The sequence below is a fragment of the Nycticebus coucang genome, chromosome 4 (assembly GCF_027406575.1).
Source record: "Nycticebus coucang isolate mNycCou1 chromosome 4, mNycCou1.pri, whole genome shotgun sequence".
Lineage (NCBI taxonomy): Eukaryota > Metazoa > Chordata > Mammalia > Primates > Lorisidae > Nycticebus > Nycticebus coucang.
The window spans coordinates 86373230-86392782 of NC_069783.1; the positions used below are offsets into that span (position 1 = coordinate 86373230).

The 19553-nt window shown below is 41.7% G+C and overlaps 1 pseudogene across 1 annotated transcript; it reads right to left on the reverse strand.

Annotated features, from left to right (window-relative positions):
- Positions 1-6857: 6857 nt before the first annotated feature.
- LOC128584344 (ubiquitin carboxyl-terminal hydrolase 10-like) lies at positions 6858-15719 on the reverse strand (annotated as a pseudogene). Its single transcript, XR_008379676.1, has 4 exons — positions 15643-15719; positions 10654-10751; positions 10058-10600; positions 6858-9340 (listed from the first exon to the last, which is right to left on the reverse strand). The product of XR_008379676.1 is annotated as a ubiquitin carboxyl-terminal hydrolase 10-like (transcript).
- Between the last annotated feature and the right edge of the window lie 3834 nt (positions 15720-19553).

Below are 19553 nucleotides of genomic sequence, written 5' to 3' on the forward strand. Positions count from 1 at the left end.
GATGGCTTATTGTGTGTGTGTGTGTAGGCTCATGGCTAATTACAATACTAATCAACTTCTGTATCCTGATGAGCTTTCTTTAGTGGAAGGAGAGTATGGATTAGAACATTGCACATAACTTTGGGGGAGGGGGACACAGAAAAGTGCCCTTCACAGAAGTCATACTTATTTGTCACTCTGGAACAAAGCTTGACAACCATTGGTTTCTCCTCTCTCCAATGTCTTTTTTTCTTTTCCTTCTTTCTCCCTTTGATTTAAGCACAATGGTAGCCATAGGCATCGCTAGCCAGGGAAGGGACATTTATGACTAAGAATTGTTAATTCCCTTTACTCAAAGATCATTCAGGAGTACACAGTTGAACACAGTTGAATTTATTGACCCACTGAAAAGAAAATCACACACCATGATGAGCTGTGGGTGTTTAGAGTGTTAGGACTTAGAGGGTTTGGGCTTAAGGCAGTGGGGCTTTGCTCTGGATTGGGAATTGAGGAAGCAGAAGTGATTCTTTGATTGGGTGACTTAATACCCAGAAGGTAAGAAGAAGCAGTGAGACCACAGCTGGCATTGGTAAAGAAACAGCAGTTACTTGATAATGATGTTTGGTGATTTTTGTGACTTGGACAACATTTATGTTTTGTCTGTGTGATTATGGTCTTGTTTTTGTCTTCCTCATGGTCACTGGGGGGCCTTGTCTGATGTTGATATTCTGTGAAATTGTTCATGTTCAGCAGGAGGACACCATGGACTAGCTGTGGGTGCCAGGTGGCTTGTAGCAACAAACACCAAGGCCTGATTGACAGAGCCAGACCAGCTCCCTATGCCAGGGCCATCTCTCTTCCTGAAGATATGGCTGACCCCATGATCCAGAGGGCCTGAGAATTCTTCATCCAACTCTTCCACCCCTTTGACCAACCAGCATTGAGCACCTGCTGTGTACTGGGCACTGGGGTGGGAGAGTTAGGTCCCAATACCCTATGCTGTGGCTCCAGCCCTGAGGCTTCACTGGTACCATGTCAATCATTTCTTGTGACTTTCTTCTGAAATGCCTAACTTGGCTCATTTCCTGTCATACCCAGCAGCTGATGCAGACAGAGTTAGGATTGCATCAGCCTTCACTCTCCACTGACCGAGTAATCAGATGAGGTTTATAACATGGGTTCGGTGCCTTTCCTTTTTTAGTTACTGGGTTGTACTGCAGGGCAGCAAAACACTCCAATATAGCCAAGTATTCAGATGTGCCCAACGTGGACTCAGCAAATAAACATCTGTAATTGTGCTGTGAAAGAGATATTGGTGTAACAGTTAACATGGGCAGTGGAGCAGGGCAAGATTCCAGAGAAGGAAGGAAGAATCTTCTCCGGAAGGGCAACCCCAATGTCTGTGGACAGTGCATTAGCAGATTGATGAATAAAATTCTTTGGTCAAATCATTGAGAACCGTATCTGCTCAGCCACAAGATGGGGGAGGAAGCAGATCTGTCTCAGGGAACTGAAGTTGTGGCTGGCTGCATCTCTGTCAGCCCCAACCCAGTGGCAGTAAGATCCCTGAATGTCTCCCCTGTCCCATGTCACAGAGAACTACATTTTGAAATAGTTCTCAAGTTTAGGCATAGTTTCAAATAGGAGAGTGATGCTCTTCCTCATTTTAATTCAGAAGTTCTTAGGGAAGGGTGAGATCAGTCTCCAGTCACTGATGAGTTCTGGAACTTCCAGAGCTGAACATTGAGCTCGATGCCCTGGGCTCTGTTCCTCAGTGCCAGTGATGCTGCCTCCTTTCTCTGAGCCTTTGGAAGGACTCACACGGTGAGAGCTGCAGGGAGCTGGCATTCAGAGCAGCACAGGTGTGGGCAAGAACACCACTGCCCTGTAGACATGTGAGCCATGTAATGTAATATGCTCTAGTTGCTACACAAAAGGTTGAAAGAAACAGGTGAAATTGATGTAATAAAATAAGCCAAACTATCTAAAATACTACTAGTTTAACACACCGTATATTATAACACATATTATTATATATTATTTCACATTCTTTTTTTGTACTGGGTATTCAAAATATTGTGTATATTTCACTTTGGTACATCTCATCAGCCACACGTGGTGAGCTCAACGGCCACATGTGGTGAATAACTATGCTGTTGGAAAACACAGGTCCTGAATACGAGGGGAATTCGGCCTTGCCCTTGTTCTGGCTTACTTAACCTTTTGACTGTAAACAACACCTGTAGGCATTCAAAGAACATGTTTGTTTGGTGTCAACTACGCCTGTAGACATGTTTAGTTTCTGAGCATTCCTCCACAGTCAAAGGGTCAAGTCTCCTCTGATTTCTTGGAGCAAGGCTGTGGTCTTCAGATGTTTGCTAGACCCACAGAGCAAAGAGAGAGCTACTGAAGGTGATGTACTCCGTAGCCCCAGAGTGAAGTGAGACCTTCAACTATGTTTCAAGCAGATAACCTTCTTGACCTTAATTCTGGGAAAGCATGCCATCTTTTCATCTTGTGAATTGAATGATTATTTTAGTTGAGATATATTATTTTTTTTTTCTGAATGAAGTATGATGAAGATAACGTAAGTTTGAAATCCCATTCTTCCATTTTCTAGCTTTTAAGACAAGTAATTTCATCTTGAAGCTTTAATTCCCTAATTATAAAATGGGCATAATAATATTAACTTTTTGGGTTCTTTTGAGGATTAAATGGGCTAATTCATGCCAAAATTTTTATTTATTTATTTATTTTTATTTTTTTTTGAGACACAGTCTCACTTTGTTGCCCTTGGTAGAGTGCTGTGGCATCACAGCTCACAGCAAACTCAAACTCTTGGGCTCAAGTGATTCTCTTGCCTCAGCCTCCCAAATAGCTGGGACTATAAGTGCCCATCACAATGCCTGGTTATTTTTAGAGATCAGGTCTCGCTCTGGCTCAGGCTGGTCTTCAACTGGTGAGCTCAGGCAATCCACCCACCTCAGCTTCTCAAAGTGCTGGGATTACAGGTGTGAGCCATTGTGCCTGGCCTCATACCAAAAGTTTTAAAACAATTACTGGCACATAGAAGTAAGTGTTAAATTATTGAACATTGGGATGTACAAAGTTCCTTGCTAAAAACAATAGGGCGGGTATTTAGAGGGGCAAACTGTGAGCTGAGTCGTGGGAACATGGGGTTCATGGTTCTCTACTTTTGCATATGTATAATATTTTTCTTAATACAATTCTTGTTAAAATGACTTGCCAAATTTTGTTCAGAAATTTACTGGGGGAAAAATTGTTACAATAATTGCATTTGCCCATGTGATGTGCCATAGAAATTTACTTTAGGGATGTGTGTGTGTGTATGTTCTATTAGAGGAAGGTCGGAGAGAGCCTCACAATGTTGCTGATCATTTAGCTGAGTCTTTTTTTTTAAATTTTAAATTTTCAAAATTTAATATCAACTTTATTGAGATATAGAACAAATATTATACAATTCATTCATTTAAACTACATAATTTAGGAGCTTTGAATATGGGTTCAGCGCCTTTGCTTTCTTAGTGACTGGGTTGCAACCCATAGAGCAACTATCACGACAGTCAACTCCAGAGCATTTTCCTTGCCCCGAAGAGAAATTTTGTGTCCATTAGGTTATTCCATATCTTCATCCAATCCTTCCCCTTCCCAAGCCCTAGGCAACCCTGAATTCACTTTGTCTGTATGGATTTGCCTCTTCTGGATATTTTGTATGAATAGAAACATATAGTATGTGATCTCTTGTTATTATGATCTACTGTTACTTTGCATGCTGTTTTCTAGATTCATCCATTTCTGTTATAAAAATATTTCATTCTTTTTTATTACAGAATAATATTCTATGTATGGGTATATTACCCTTTGTTTATCCATCTGTCAGTTGATGGCCATTGGGCTGTTTGTATAATACTTGCTGACTATTATGAATAATGCTGCTATTAGCATTCATGTACAAGTTTCTGTGTGGATGTGTGTTTTCGTTTTGTTGTTTCTCTGTTCCTCATTTATTTATTTATTTATTTGTTTATTTATTTTTTTGAGACAGAGTCTCACTATGTCACCCTCGGTAGAGTGCCACAGCGTCACAGCTCTCAGTAACATCAAACTCTTGGGGTTAAATGATTCTCCTGCCTCAGCCTGCCAAGCAGCTGGGACTACAGGCGCCCGCCACAATGCTGGATTTTTTTTGTTGTTATTATTGGTTAGCTGGCCCAGGCCAGGTTCAAACCTACCAACTTCAGTGTATGTGGCTGGCGCCGTAACCACTGTGTTACAGGCACCAAGTCTCCTTTATTTATTTTTATTTATTTTCTTTTGGTTTAAACTTTTTTTTAATCATATCATTATAGTTTCTCTTCTTTTTACTCTGTATACACACACCATATATATATAATTTGTATACATAGGCGTATGTATATATGTACACAATATATCAAAGTGTGACAGTTAAGTTCATGTACTCATTCTAGAAAAAGTGCTACATATCTCATTGCTCAGTATCACTACAGTCACTTTCAAAGTACTCCCCTTAGCCATCTGATGTCTTCTAGGATGAGTTTGTGAACTTAATTATCAGACCTCGTATGTGTGACTTTTTTAGTGGTTACTCTAGTTGCTGAATAGTAAAGGAAGAGTAAGAGACCACCAGGCAGGCAGTGGGGGATGGGGAAGGGCGAGGTGGAAAGGGAACGTCCATGTGGGGGGATAGCATGTGCCAAAGAAGGGTCAGGGAGGAAGTGGTGAGGACAGGTAACTCCGAGGAACTCTGATAGTTGACAAGTAACGCTGGCTCTAGAGAGATATGGAGAGAAGAAAAGGAAAGACAGGAGCCACATAATGAAGGGACCATGCTAACTGTTGCTAAGGACTCTGACTGAACTTGATAGTGGGGGTTTCCAGGCAGTGGAGTGGCACGATCAGAGTCATCACAGGCAGCAGGGAGGGGAGTGGGATAAATGAGGCAGAATCCAGGCTGGGGAATTCAGTTAGTAGTCCATAGAAATGGTTCAGGGAGGCTTCCCAGCTTTTTTTTTTTTTTTGGTAGAGACAGAGTCTCACTTTATTGCCCTTAGTAGAGTGCCATGGTGTCACACGGCTCACAGCAACCTCCACTTCTGGGCTTAGGTGATTCTCTTGCCTCAGCCTCCCGAGTAGTTGGGACTACAGGCGCCGCCCGGCCATTTTTTTTGTTGCAGTTTGGCCGGGGCCGGGTTTGAACCCACCACCCTCAGTATAGGGGGTCGGCGCGCTACCCACTGAGCCACAGGTGCTGCCCGACTTCCCAGCTTATTCTAAGTCCTTCTCATAGGATGTTTTCTTCCCAGTTTGGGGGCACAGCATATCTAGGTTGTCAGAGTTGCTTCCACTACCAGGAAACATTCTCTTGTGGGTATTTTTTCTGGGATATCATGGAGTGTCACTAGCTACCTCAAAGGCTGGAACTGTGAAGCTTAGTAAATCCTGTTAACTTGAAAATATTTCTATTAAAATGATGCATTGTTTAGGAAGCCCCACAAACACAATAAGATGTAAAGTGTAAGTAAGAAATATATTTGCTTCTTGGAAAGAAGACATAATGATAAATATTTATAAAGTAAGATCAATATAGAAGGCAAATGAAGATAAAAGTTAGGTACTGAGTTTAACAGATTTTTTTTTTTCTTGTCTTCCCCAGCATCTCAACCTCCTACTTCGATTTGGGGTATTGCTTATTGTGAGATCTTGCTGCAGGACATTCTCCTAACCCCCTGCCCAAAGCTGAAATGTCTATTCACCCTGCTTCCTGCAGTCAGGGCATGGACATAGGCTTGGCCAATGACTATTCCTGTCCAGAGTTTGAACCCTAAGGAAGTATCTCAGTTCTCTATTGCTGAGTAACAACCACTCCAAAGCTTAGTGGTTGAGAACAACACCATTCACTTGCTCAGAGTCCTACAAGTTGAACAGGGCTTGGTGGAGATGGCTCATCTTTGTTTCATGAGGCTTTAGCTGGGACAACTTGACTGAGGCTGGAATGCCTGGGGGCTGCCTAAGCCTCTTGTTCTCCACTGGCCAGCCTAGGTTTCCTCACAGCATGGTGGGCAGCTGGATTCTAAGGAGGAATGTTCTTGTGGAAGCTACGAGACTTTCTCAGAAATTGTGCAATGTTACTCTTACTCTTGTTGCTTACAGCAAGCCAAAATGTCTAGATTCAAGGAGGTGAAGAAATAAACCACTTCCTTCGAAGGGAAGGAATTAATGCAGAGTTGGCAAGTTGTCTGTTACAGGGAATGATGAAAATGCAAGAAGCATTAAACCACAGTTCATTGGATTGGTGGCTACAGAATATAGCAGTTGGTGAGCAGCAATGCCGGGAATGGAATTCAGGTGGCAGCATCAATACTGGTACCTGTTTCAGACATTTTAGGGTGGGATCTTGGCCAGATTTCCAGCTTCCCAGCTTCCCTTGGTTCCATCTTTTATCACCTTCTCTTTCACTTTGGAGTTGCAAGATATCTTTTTAAATAAATACCCTTTCTGCTTAATTTAGCCAGAGCCAGCTTCTGTTGTTTACATCTGAGAACGCTGAATGATAGCCTGGAATGAGTACAATAGACAAGATATTTTACCAAAGAGGAAATGCACATGCTACCAAACACCTGGAAAATGAACCAGCTCATTACAATGAAAACAAATCATATCTTAAGTTAAAAGACTCATAGCCAGATACCTTCTTTTGCCTATGAAATACGCAAATTAATATAATCAGAGCTGCAAAGAGCACAAGAAGACAAACTTGCTTAGATTGCTGGTGGGAATTGTAAACTGGTCTCACCTTTTTTTCCTGGAGATTATTATTATTATTTTTTTTTTGCAATTTGAAATCTTTAAATGGCAATAAAGTTACAATCACCCATCTATGGAGACTAACATTGTAACTCCAAATATTTGATCTGCAATGTGTACGTAAGCAGTTTCTCATCGCACAATTATCAAAACGTATTCTTCCTATTAGGAACCAGCAACTTATTTTTGTATTTATTTTTCTGTGAAGTAAGAACTATTTCTTCTTTGATAACTGGCTCATTTTTATTGTTTATCAAAAACTAAAGGGTGGGGAGGAAAGTGTGATGGATTAAAAAATTTCTTTTTTAAGGAAAGATAAAATTCATTTTCACAAATTTACAAGTGTTGCTGGTGCAGGATTTATGCTACTAAGCAATTAGGCTGGGAATCAAATGCAAGTTCCACTTTCTTGTCTCAGGAATCAGCATATTTCAGAAATATGGGGTTTTGTATATATTCTAAAATCAAGCCAACAGTCTGTTTCAACCAGATGATTTGGAAGTTAGAAGTCAACATAGCTAGGTTGTGCACAAAGCCCAAGGCAAGTCCTTTTCATTCTAGCCCATTTTTGCAAAAGGGAGAGTTGCTCTCTACAGAGCCACTAAAGAGAGGCGGGAAGTCAGTGAGAGATGGAGGTCTACAAAGTGGGCACCGGGGACACACGGCGCACAGGAGCTCACAGCAGGTCCATGCCACGGTAACACAGGAGGTAGGCTGTGCGTTCAGCAGTTGGCTTCACCACCTGGTACTAGTTAATCACCTTGACTGTCTGGTCATCGATGCGCAGTCAGCCGTTCAGACCAATCTGGAAGACATCCGTAGTGTAGTGACCCCTCTGGTGCTGCCGCCATGATGGTAGACCACTGCAAACAGCTGATATGTTTCGTGGCATTTGAAATTCTTGTCTTTAACCCCTGGAGAAAGAAGTTCTTTAGTAACCTCCAAGTCCACAGGATAGTCGATATTTGTGATAAGCTTCTGACATCCCCTAGTCTTCTCATAAACAAACCATTTTAGGTGTAGCACAAGAACAGCAGGCAGTTTTTCCAGAGTCACTCTTTGACTTATTTCAACCTCTTGCTTGGTTTTTGTGGTATGACCTTGGACAGATTCTCTTGCCACCAAGCTTTCCAATGCGTCCTGGACCGTACGTATCTTGTCAGACTGGATATCCAGCTGCAACGTGAAAAATGGTTGCAAAGTGGCAGATTCTTTTGAACTCTGCTGGTGAACCACAGACCTGATGTGTCCACCAAAGATGCCGGTGATGGGAGTCTGAACAAAATCTGCCTGGTGGGTGACTGAAATCTTGTTCCTGGGGTCCATTCGCTCCCATTCATCCTCGCTTCCTTCGCCTTGCTCCTTCTGCTCATAATTGTCAAGTGAGTGGCTCTTGGGCCCGTTGGAAGTCGTAAGTTTTTCGTTATTTGGTGACAGCAGCTTTTTCAGGTTCAACATTTCCTCATGAAGTCCTTTTAGAATGAAACCTAAATACTCCTCAGCATCGTCTTGGCGACCCTTCTCAGACAGGCTCAACTTGTTCACGTTCAGGAGTCTACAGATATACGTGGGTTCAAAGGCAGCTCCAGGGCCAATATCCCTCACAATTTTATCCCCAAGAGCTTGTCGGGGTTTTGGAGATACTGGCATATTAGTAAACTCATTCATTAGCTGAACAAAGCTATCTATCATGGGTGTTGATGTACAAGGCCTTTGCACTTTTGAATACAGAGGGATGAACGTCATCAGGTGGTACATCAGAGGGCATGCAATAAATGCCTGCAGTGTGACGTTAATGTAGCACCAGTTTCCTTTATTGATCAGCCCATGGGGTTGCAATGACACTGGCTTATGTATTAAGGTTACATTCTCCAGTAACTCTGCAATCTTTATGGTTATAGGATCCTCTGAAACTGGAACAAGTCCTTCTTTAACTTCAACCTGCTTTTCAGAGACCAGGGGAGATGTGGTAGGAGGGGAATACTTGGTTTCCACATAAGCCACAAGTGAAGAGGAAGAAGGCTTAGAATCATGAAAGAGACTGGCCCAGGACTTGGGCTGGTGGACAGGAAGGGTGTCTGACACAGAGACCACGCTGTCAGCAGGCGGTGAAGCACGCTCAGGTTTAGCTGGGTCCAAATCTACGCTCTCCATAGTGTGCAACTCCACCCCATTGGCAGCTGTGCCCTCACCCAAGGATTCAAGTATTTGTCCATTAGCAACTCCATGGTTTTCAATAGTATTGGTACCAACATAGGGCTGAGCCCCAGCTGTCCTTAACAGGTTGTCTCTGCCAGCCTCTCCAGGGAAGCAGGACTGATCAAAATCAGTCCCATGGACCCCTTCAAGCTGCTCTGCAGTCCTGGTGTCACCACTGAGTGCTCTGGGGAAAGGGTCATCAGGCCCACTGTCACTGGCAGAGTCTGTGGAGTTCTGAGGGCTGTCACAAGTCCTGGGTGTAACCGATGGAGGCATGTCACCATAAAATGCGCATCCTCTATGCTGATGCTGTTTGCTGTTGCGTGACCAGAGACACGAACGAACAGCAGCTTTGCTGTGGGTGTAAACTCGCTCCTGTAATTATTATATCAAGAAACAGACTACACGAAATGAGATGGCATGTAGCAAAAATCTTTATTCCAGGTTTTGACTTTATACTTTTCTAGTCACATACACACTTAATCTATTATCTATTAGTTTCATCATTATCTTCTTTTACCTATCTGAAATTAACTTGAAAGGAAATATTTCGTTATCATATCAATACAATTACCTTTGTAGTAAACCTCGTCTTCTAAACATTGACTAATTCCTGAACAGGTATCTGAAGAAAGATCACAAAGAAGAAAGTAGCCACAGGGGAACAGAGTTAATAGAAGAATATCTTCAAGCATTCACTCAGTTTACTCAGCGTGAAGTAATGACTGTGTCTTTCCTTCAGAGCAGAGTACCTACAGACCTCTGACAATATGTTGTTAACATAGGTCCACCCTCTAGCCCGTATCTCTGAGGAAGGGCGGCATGCCCTTTGATCTCAGGCTTCACGGGGTGTACAGCTTCAGAGAAAAGGCTTAAGGAATTTTACAACTCCAAGGAAGCCAACTCTGCGTGTAACCCAGTGGGGGTCCAGGTCCCTTAAGCCTCAGGAAGAAAAGCAAGTCATTTTAAACTCACACTGAATTCACTTTGTGTGCTTTTTGTAGGATAAGTTTATTTCTAAATATTATCCTACGCTTCGCAGCTGCTGAATTAGCATGGCCATTGACCAGGGCCTCTGTGGAAATACTATCTTCACCACCATCTTTCAAGTAACTATAATATCCAGGTGGCTGGATATTTTTTCTTCTTTTTACGCTCCCTTTGTCCAAGACCACCTGAGACACCATCATTTTCTAGAACTTCTATCTCCACACTGCAACTGCTATCCTCAGCAAGGGCAGATCCTGGGTACTGACAATCAGTGGAACTATAGCTTGCTTCCTTATCTATGCCATTAGGGCTTGGTTTGGAAGTTGTACAACCAAGAATAAATTCAGGAGCCTGAGGGTTCAATGTGCTTGAGACACTGATACTTCTTGGCAAAGTGTCACTGGGTTCAATTACTTCATTAACACCAAATTCAATTCTCTGATATTCTTGTCCGTCGGGAAGTATATCCACAACCTGCTTGCCACACAGAACTGTTCCACTGTACAAAGGAAGCTCAACTGAAGAGCGAGGAGTCACAAAGAACAGATTAAATTCATCAGGGCTAAAATCTTCAAAAATATACTTTCTGCTGACTCATGTCACTACCTCCATTTCAGTTTTCTCTGCCAAACATACTGCAGGTTGTGGAGGGCCATTGTGGCCCATTTCAATGAGACTCGGGGTTCCCTGGCTCTGCACGCTGCATCCCCCGCCGCCGCCATCTTCTCACGCCCTTCCTGGAGATTATTTGCAATATGTACCAAGAATCTTTTATTTATTTATTTATTTATTTTTATTTTAATTGTTAAATTGTAGCTGTGTACATTAGTGCAATCAAGGGGTACAATGTGCTGGTTTCATATACAATCTGAAATATTCTCATCAAACTGTTCAACGTAGCCTTCATGGCAAATTCTTAGTTATCGTATGTAGACATTTGTATTCTGCCTTTAGTAAGTTTCGCCTGTACCCATTCTAAGATGCACTGTAGGTGTGGCCCCACCCATTACCCTCCTTGCACCCTAACCTCCCCCCTCCCTTCCCCTTCCTTGGCCCTTTCCTCATAGTCTTGTGCTATAGTTGGGTTATAGCCTTCATGTGAAAGCTATAATTTAGCTTCATAGTAGGGCTGAATACATTGGGTACTTTTTCTTCCATTCCTGAGATACTTTGCTAAGAAGAATATGTTCCAGCTCCATCCATGTAAACATGAAAGAGGTAAAGTCTCCATCTTTCTTTAAGGCTGCATAATATTCCATGGTATACATGTACCATAATTGGCTAGTCCATTTGTGGGTCAGTGCACACTTGGGCTTCTTCCATGACTTACCAATTATGAATTGGGCTGCAATAAACATTCTGGTATAGATGTCTTTGTTATCTTGTGATTTTTGGTCTTCTGGGTATAAACCTAGTAAAGGAATTATAGGATCGAATGGCAGGTCTATTTTTAGGTCTCTAAGTATTCTCCAAACATCCTTCCAGAAGGAATGTATTAGTGGGCATTCCCACCAGCAGTGTAGAAGTGTGCCCTTTTCTCCACATCCGCGCCAACATTTCTGGTTTTGGGATTTTGTTATGTGGGCTACTGTTACTGGGGTTAGGTGATATCTCAAGGTAGTTTTGATTTGCATTTCTCTGATGATTAAGGACAATGAGCTTTTTATCATGTGTTTGTAGATCGTGCGTCTGTCTTCTTTAGAGAAGTTTCTCTTTAAGTCCCTTGCCCACCCTGAGATGGGATCACGTGTTCTTTTCTTGCTAATACGTTTAAGTTCTCTGTGGATCTGGTTATTAGACCTTTATCGGAGGTATAACCTGCAAATATTTTCTCCCATTCTGAGGGCTGTCTGCTTGCTTTACTTACTATGTTCTTGGCTGTGCAGAAGCTTTTTAGTTTGATCAGGTCCCAGTAGTGTATTTTTGATACTGCTTCGATTGCCTGGAGAGTCCTCCTCATAAAATATTCACCCAGGCCGATTCCTTCAAGAGTTTTCCCTGCACTTTCTTCAAGTATTTTTATAGTTTCCTGTCTTAAGTTTAGATCTTTTATCCGGTGAGAGTCTATCTTAGTTAATGGTGAAAGGTGTGGTTCTACTTTCAGTCTTCTACAGGTTGCCAGCCAGTTCACCCAGCACCATTTGTTAAATAGGGAATCTTTTCCCCACTGGACATTTTTAATTGGCTTGTCAAAGATCAAATAATGGTAAGTAGGTGGATTCATCTTCTTGATTCTCTATTCTGTTCCATACATCTACTTCTCTGTTTTGTGCCAATACCATGCTGTTTTGATCACTATCAATTTATAGTACAGTCTCAGGTCTGGTAGCGTGATTCCTCCTGCTGTGATTTTATTGCTGATTAATGTTTTGGCTATTCGAGGTTTTATCTGATTCCATATAAAACGAAGTATTATTTTTTCAAGATTTTTAAAATATGAGAATGGAGCTTTAACAGCAATTTCATTAAAATTATATATTGCTTTGGGTAGTATGGGCATTTAAACAATGTTGATTCTTCCCAGCCATGAGCATGGTATGTTTTTACATTTGTTAACATCCTCAGCTATTTCTTTTCTTTTTTTTTTTTGTAGAGACAGAGTCTCACTGTACCACCCTTGGGTAGAGTGCTGTGGTGTCACACGGCTCACAGCAACCTTTAACTCTTGGGCTAACGTGATTCTCTTGCCTCAGCCTCCCAAGCAGCTGGGACTACAGGCACCTGCCACAACGCCCGGCTATTTTTTTGTTGCAGTTTGGCCGGGGCTGGGTTTGAACCCACCACCCTTGGCATATGGGACTGGCGCCCTACTCACTGAGCCACAGGCGCCGCCCAGCTATTTCTTTTCTTAAAGTTTCATAGTTCTCGTTGTAGAGATCTTTCACGTCCTTTCTTAGTATACTCCCAAGTATTTCATCTTCTTTGGCACTACTGTGAAAGGAATAGAGTCCTTGACTGTTTTTTCAGCTTGGCTATTGTTGGTATATATAAAGGCTAATTTCTGAGGGGTCTATTGTTATTTCATCGTTACCATTTCTGATTGATGAAATTAGAGATTTTACTCTTTTTTTTTTTTTGGTTAGGTTTGCCAAAGGTTTATCTATTTTAATGATCTTTTCAAAAAACCAACTCTTGGATTTATTGTTCTGTTGTATAATTCTTTTGTTTTCAATTTCATTTAATTCTGCTTTGATTTTGGTTCTTTTCTTCTGCTGGGTTTGGGTTTGGAGTGTTCTTCCTTCTCCAGTTGCTTAAGATGTCCATGAAGTTATTAACTTCATCTCTTTCCATTTTCTTGAGGAAGGCTTGCAGTGCTATAAATTTTCCTCTTAGGACTGCCTTTGCAGTATCCCAGAGGTTCTGGTAATTCATGTCTTGATTGTTGTTTTGTTCCAAAATTTGGTATTTTCCTTCTTAATCTCGTCTGTAACCCATCTATCCTTTAGCATAAGGTTATTTAGCTTCCATGTTTTTGTATGGGTATGCAGGTTCCTGTTGTTATTGAGTTCAACTTTTATTCCATGATGGTCTGAGAAGATGCAAGGAATAATTTCTATTTTTTTAAATTTGCTGAGGTTAGATTTGTGGCCTAGGATGTGGTTGATTTTGGAGTGTGTTCCATGGGCTGATAAAAGAATGTGTATTCAGTTTTGTTGGGATGAAATGTTCTGTAGATGTCTGTTAAGTCCAGATGTTGAATGGTTAAGTTTAAATCTAAAATTTCTTTGCTTAGCTTCTAACAGGGTGCTAACTGCTAACGGTTGTTAAAATCTCCAACTACTATGAACCTGGAGGAAATCAAGTTGCTCAGGTCTGTTAGAGTTTCTTTTATTAATTGAAGTGCATTCTGGTTGGGTGCATAAATATTAATAATTGAAATCTCATCATCATGAGTATTACCTTTAACAAATATGAAGTGTCCATCCACATCCTTCCTTATTTTGGTTGGTTTAAAGCCTATTGCATCTGAGAATAGGATTGCAATGCCTGCTTTTTTCTGCTTTCCTTTTGCCTGGAGTATAGATGACCATCCCTTCACCTTGAGTCTATATTTGTCTTTTAATGTAAGATGCAATTCTTGTATGCATCAGATATCTGGCTTGAGTTTTTGTATCCAGTCAGGCAACCTGTGCCTCTTTAGAGGACAATTTTTAAACCATTCACATTAATTGAGAATATTGATAAGCCTTTAGAGAGTCTGGTGGACATTTTTAATCCTTTTGCAACTGTGGATGTTGGAATTTGATCAAAATTTTCTGGGTGCATTTACTTTTGTGGTGGAGGATTACGCTGGTCTTTATGGAGGATAGGTCTGAGACTATCCTGGAAAGCTGGTTTAGTTATGGCAAATTTCTTCAACATGTGAATGTCATTGAAGTATTTAATTTCTCTGTCATAAATGAAGCTCAGTTTAGCTGGGTATAGGATCCTGGGTTGAAAGTTATTTTGTTTTAGGAGATTAAAAGTCAATGACCATCCTCTTCTAGCTTGAAAGGTTTCAGCAGAGAGATTTGCAGTTATTCTAATATTCTTCCTCTTATAGGTGATGGTTTTCTTTCATCTGGCAGCTTTCAGTATTTTCTCCTTCATATTAACTTTAGTGAAATTGATTATTATGTGTCTGGGGGATGTCATATTTGGGTTGAGTTGTGCTTGAGTTCTGAAACTGTCTACTATCTGAATGTCAGAGTCTCTTGGCATGTCTGGAAAGTTCTCCTTCATAATCTCATGGAGAAAAGACTGTGCCTTGTGAAGCCACTTTGTTGCTTTTGGGGATCCCTATAAGACGAATGTTGGTTTTCTTCAAATTATCCCAGAGCTCTCTGAGAGAGTGATCTGTTTTTGCCCTCTATTTCTCTTCCTCTTTGAGAGTTTGGGAATGTTCGAAAGCTTTGTCTTCAATGTCAGAAATCCTTTCTTCTGCTTGCTCCATTCTGTTGCTGAGGGATTCTACTGTGTTTCTCAGATCTTTGAGGGATGCAACTTCTTGTCTCAATGTGTCAAAATCTTTGGTCATTTGGTCTTTGAATTTGTTGAATTCTTGAGATATTTTTTGGTTACTGCTTGGAATTCTAATTCGATCTTATTTGCTATCCAGATTCTGAATTTGATTTCTAACATCTCAGCTATTTCTTTGTGCATGAGATCTTGCCCTGTGTCTGCCCCATTGATCCTTTGGGGAGTTTATGTACTCTGACTATTCATATTGCCAGAGTTTTTCTGTTGATTTCCCCTCATGATTTATTTTCACCGTTGGCCTCTGGCCGTCCTCAGAGTTGGGGAGGTTTCTCTCCAAGATTAAACCCCAGAGGGATTACTCTATTGTTTCTGGATCTTTGTAGGGAGTGACCCTGTGTAGTTCCTCTGGGGCTGCCCCAGCCAGGGAGTTCTGATTGTGGAAGCAGCTCTGGAGTGTTACACACCTGGATTCAGAAACAGGGTGGGAGGTGGTGCACACGGTTCTGGGGGTGCGTGCTGCCCATTGACTTTGGCACAGAGAGCCCAAGGCTCCAGAAGTCTCTGGCCAGGAGAAGGGTTCTGCGCAGAGGCAGTGAGGGCTCTGGAAGGCATGCAGCTACCAGAGTCCCTGGCCAGATGAGCGGGCCAGTGTGGAGGCAGGGAGGGTACAAGAGGGAGGACACAGCATTGCGTGGCTCTGGCAGTTCCTTGTCAGGGCATGCGGAGGCCCGGAGGGCACGGGTCATGGTTCGGGGGTCGTGGCTCAGCTTTTATGGAGGTCCTGGCAGCGCCATGCCCAGGAGTTTGAGGTTGCTATGAGCTGTGATGCCACGGCATTCTGCCCAGGGCAACAGCCCGAGGCTCCAGTGTGCCAAAACCAGTCTCACTCTGCCCCACAGGGTTAAGTCTGTAAGGCATCTCAATCCCCGCCTTTAGGGTGCTCAGTCACTAGGTTACTAGATCCCGCCCCCTCCTTGCTCTGCGACCCTGAGGGCGGAGCTTGCTGGGGCAGTTCTCTCACAATGGCTCCCTGCCGCCCCCAGTTGAACACTATTATCTCCATCCGGCTCAGCAGCTCAGTCTGGGGCCCTAGACAATGACCAAAGTTCTTGGCACTCCTGCTCAAGCTCTCCCCAAGGCAGTTTAACTGAGTGCCAAGTCCAAAAATACCAAAACAGTTCACAGGTAAGGCCTTTCCGGTTTGCACTGCTGCTTGTACTTATGGCTGCTAGTGGGATAAGGTCGATTGAACACATGCAACCACTTGCCAGTTTTCCACTGTTTTTGTCCTCCTCTTGGGGCCCAGAAGTCTCTTGCTGACTCCCTGTATCCTCAAATGGATGATTATAGGCAGATCCCACCAGCCAGAGATGCCTGGAGTCTTATCTCCTCAGACTCACCGTGCCCAGTTGCAGGGAAGCTGTTACTCAGCCACCATCTTGCTCTGTACCAAGAATCTTAAAATGGGTCATTTTGTTTTTTTAGTCACCTCCAGGAATACAGTCTAAGCAAATGCTTAGAAATGTGGATAGAAATCTATATGCAAAGATGTTGAGATTAATATATTTTAGCAAAAATTGTATACTTGAATGACACAAGGCAATTAAGGTGTCATGTAATAAAACATGTAGCTATATAAAATGTTTTATAAGAAACTAAATATAGTTTAGTTTATATTTAGTTTATATTATGTTTATATTTTATGTAAAAATTTATGTAATAATATTGAGTGATAACTTATGGATCTGAGAGTAGATGGACAATGACCACCACCCAGAATGATCTTGACTGGATAAAAATGGTGCATATTACATGATGTTAGAAGTACTTGTCTTTGATAATGTAATTATAGATGGCTTTTATTTACATACGTTTTCCTGTATTTTCTAAATAACCTGAACAATATTATTAGAATTTTAAAAATGCAAGTGTGTGTGGGGTAGATATAAAATAAACATTTTTAAGAAGATAATACGTACGTAAATGTGGATGTGATGTACTCCACAACAGAGTGGTAGGCTCTGGGTCTTAAGTGGCCCTCAGGGGCTGGTGTCCTTGCTTCACTGGACCAACAGGTGGCGCTGCAGCCCAGTGTACTGAGGCTCCCCGGACAGGAAGGTTAAGGCTGGGATTCCTGGGGCCTGTTGCAGGGCTGGACATTTTGGGGCTTTGTTCCTCTCAGTCTTCATCTCAGGGCTGACCCTTAGACTCATGAGAAAGCCAAGTCAAGCACCGTTGGAACTCAAGGGTCCTTCCTTGTCTTTTTGGGGTGTTTGGCATGCGTGTCCCTTACCCTGAGCCTCACTGTACTGTTTATACTTGGCCTAAAGGTGTTTACAGGAAGGTGCCCAGTGGTCACTGCTTAGAGCTCAGTTATAGATGACATGTAAAAGTAAGAGCCCCCTGAAATCCATAGTGACTTTTCCCTAGGAAGCCACAAATGTTGGTGTGCGAGGCTCTACAGCTTTGAGTTTTGGGGTCTCAGAGAGCCATCTCACCCACAGTGACTGACCCTGGGAGACCAGCTCAGGCCACAAACCAGAGAAGCACCATGTGTAGTTAGACCTGTGTTAGGAAGTGACCAGACGACATTTCTCTGCAGTGGGATGTGTACCTTGAATGTCTGGTATCCCTGCTCACCTAGCCTGCATTTTGGGTGCACACAGCCTTCTGTGGCTGAGGGTGCTGGCTGGGCTGGGCTGCCATTACTGCCTGCTTTAAGTTCCTCCACGTCCTCTTCAGACAGATGGTTTTCCTGGGACATCTATGGACATATCCTCAGGGCTCAGAGCAGTTGTTCTAGGGAGCAGGGAGGCTTTCCTGGGGGAGAGTGGGTCAAACTCCAAATAGTGGATATTGCAAAAACGCAGCTGCAGCCCAGTGAGGGGCCACCTGGGCTGCCACTAGGGCACCCACAGTGTGCAAAGCCAACCCGCTGCCCGTGCAGAAACTCTGGGGTAAGAACTAAGTCCTGGGGCTCGCAGGCTGTGTGCCCCTTACAACTTGCTTGGTGTGTGTTTGTCTGTTGGAGGGGTGTATTGTCGGACAATCCAAGAGAGGCTCAAGGAGTTGGAAGAAGAATTTCCTGTCACTTTTAATTGTCTTTTCCAATCCCTCTCCTTCCCTACTACCTATCCAGACAGTGTACTTTTGTTTGGCTTTTTTTCCTCCAGTAAGGATAGAAGGCTGTACAACTCTATGCTTTTATGTTTTGGAAAATGAGTTACAACCACTCGAAGGAACAGGTTACTTAGGTGAACTGTAAATAAAGAGATTGTATGGAATTTTAATGGTGAAAAAAAGCATGATTTCATCAAAGTGAACTATTTCAGGTGCAAAAACTTAAGTCTCTAATAAGCTTTGTCTCAGGTTGATAATGCTTGTACATGTTGATCTTGGAAATTCTTGAGGTACTTTTCAGAGAGTTGTGTACCATGGGCCCAAAAGAGATCAGCTCCCTTCTCTTAATATAATTTTCTTGGGGTTTTAAAAATGCATTTTTATTTTTTTTGTGAGATATACAGTAATGTTCTCCATAATGCATTCTTATTCCTAAAATAAATTGCTGTATTAAAGGTGTGTGCATATGACATTTTATTTGTTTTTGAAAGTTTTGAAGAGAAAAGAAGAATTCTTTTTTTCCTCTAAGTAACCTTTTAAATTTTGTTTTTAATTGCTTCCAGGTGGTTAGTATTCATTAATTATAAATTCAGTTAGTGAGCAAAATATATTTTCTGTGTGCCTCTTTCTTAGCAGTGCTTCTCAACCTGTGGGTTGCAACCCACAGGAACTGTATTAAAGGGCCGTGCTATTAGGAAGGGTGAGAACCACTGTTCTGTAAGAACCACACTAGATTGTTTCTAATTCTGAGTTTATATAAATGATGGTAATGAATATGTTTATCTGAGTAAAAAATTGCATTCTAGAACCTATTTTTCTGAATAATTTTCTATAATTAAAATAATCAGCACTTTCATAATCTGAGATTTATAGCAAGGATAATTTAAGCAAATTCCAAAAGTTTTGGTTTTAAAAGTAGTTCAAGAACTATTTTGCTCTACAAGGAGAGTTTATACAGCTTGTGCCTCTAAGCCTGGCTTCTTGTCATGCCTTTTTTAACATACTAGTTTTTTGTTTCAGTCCACATTTTAAAAAGCTTACCTTAGAGCTAAAATATTTTGTTAAATGTTTCTCAGCCTAGGGGATATGAGTAGTAGAAGTACTTCTTACAATTACTCTGTTGTACTGTTTGAATGTTTCACCAAATGCATGCACTAGCTTTCCAAAAATTAAATGGAAAAAGTTTCAATAATCAAATCAGTAAGATATTCTATGCCTTTTAATTTTTCATTAACATTTTTGCTCTTTTAATACTCTCAGGGTGGAATTAGACAAATCCATGTGAGAAATTAGAGAAGTGACTTATTAACTAAAGCATGCCTTTGTGTGCAGATACACCTTTGATAATTTATTTAGACCATTGTCCAAATCTAAAGTATTTCGGTTTTCAATCTAGAATGACTAAATTTATGGTTCACATGTCACTTGATAATAAAAGATCCTTTATGATTCTGAGAAAT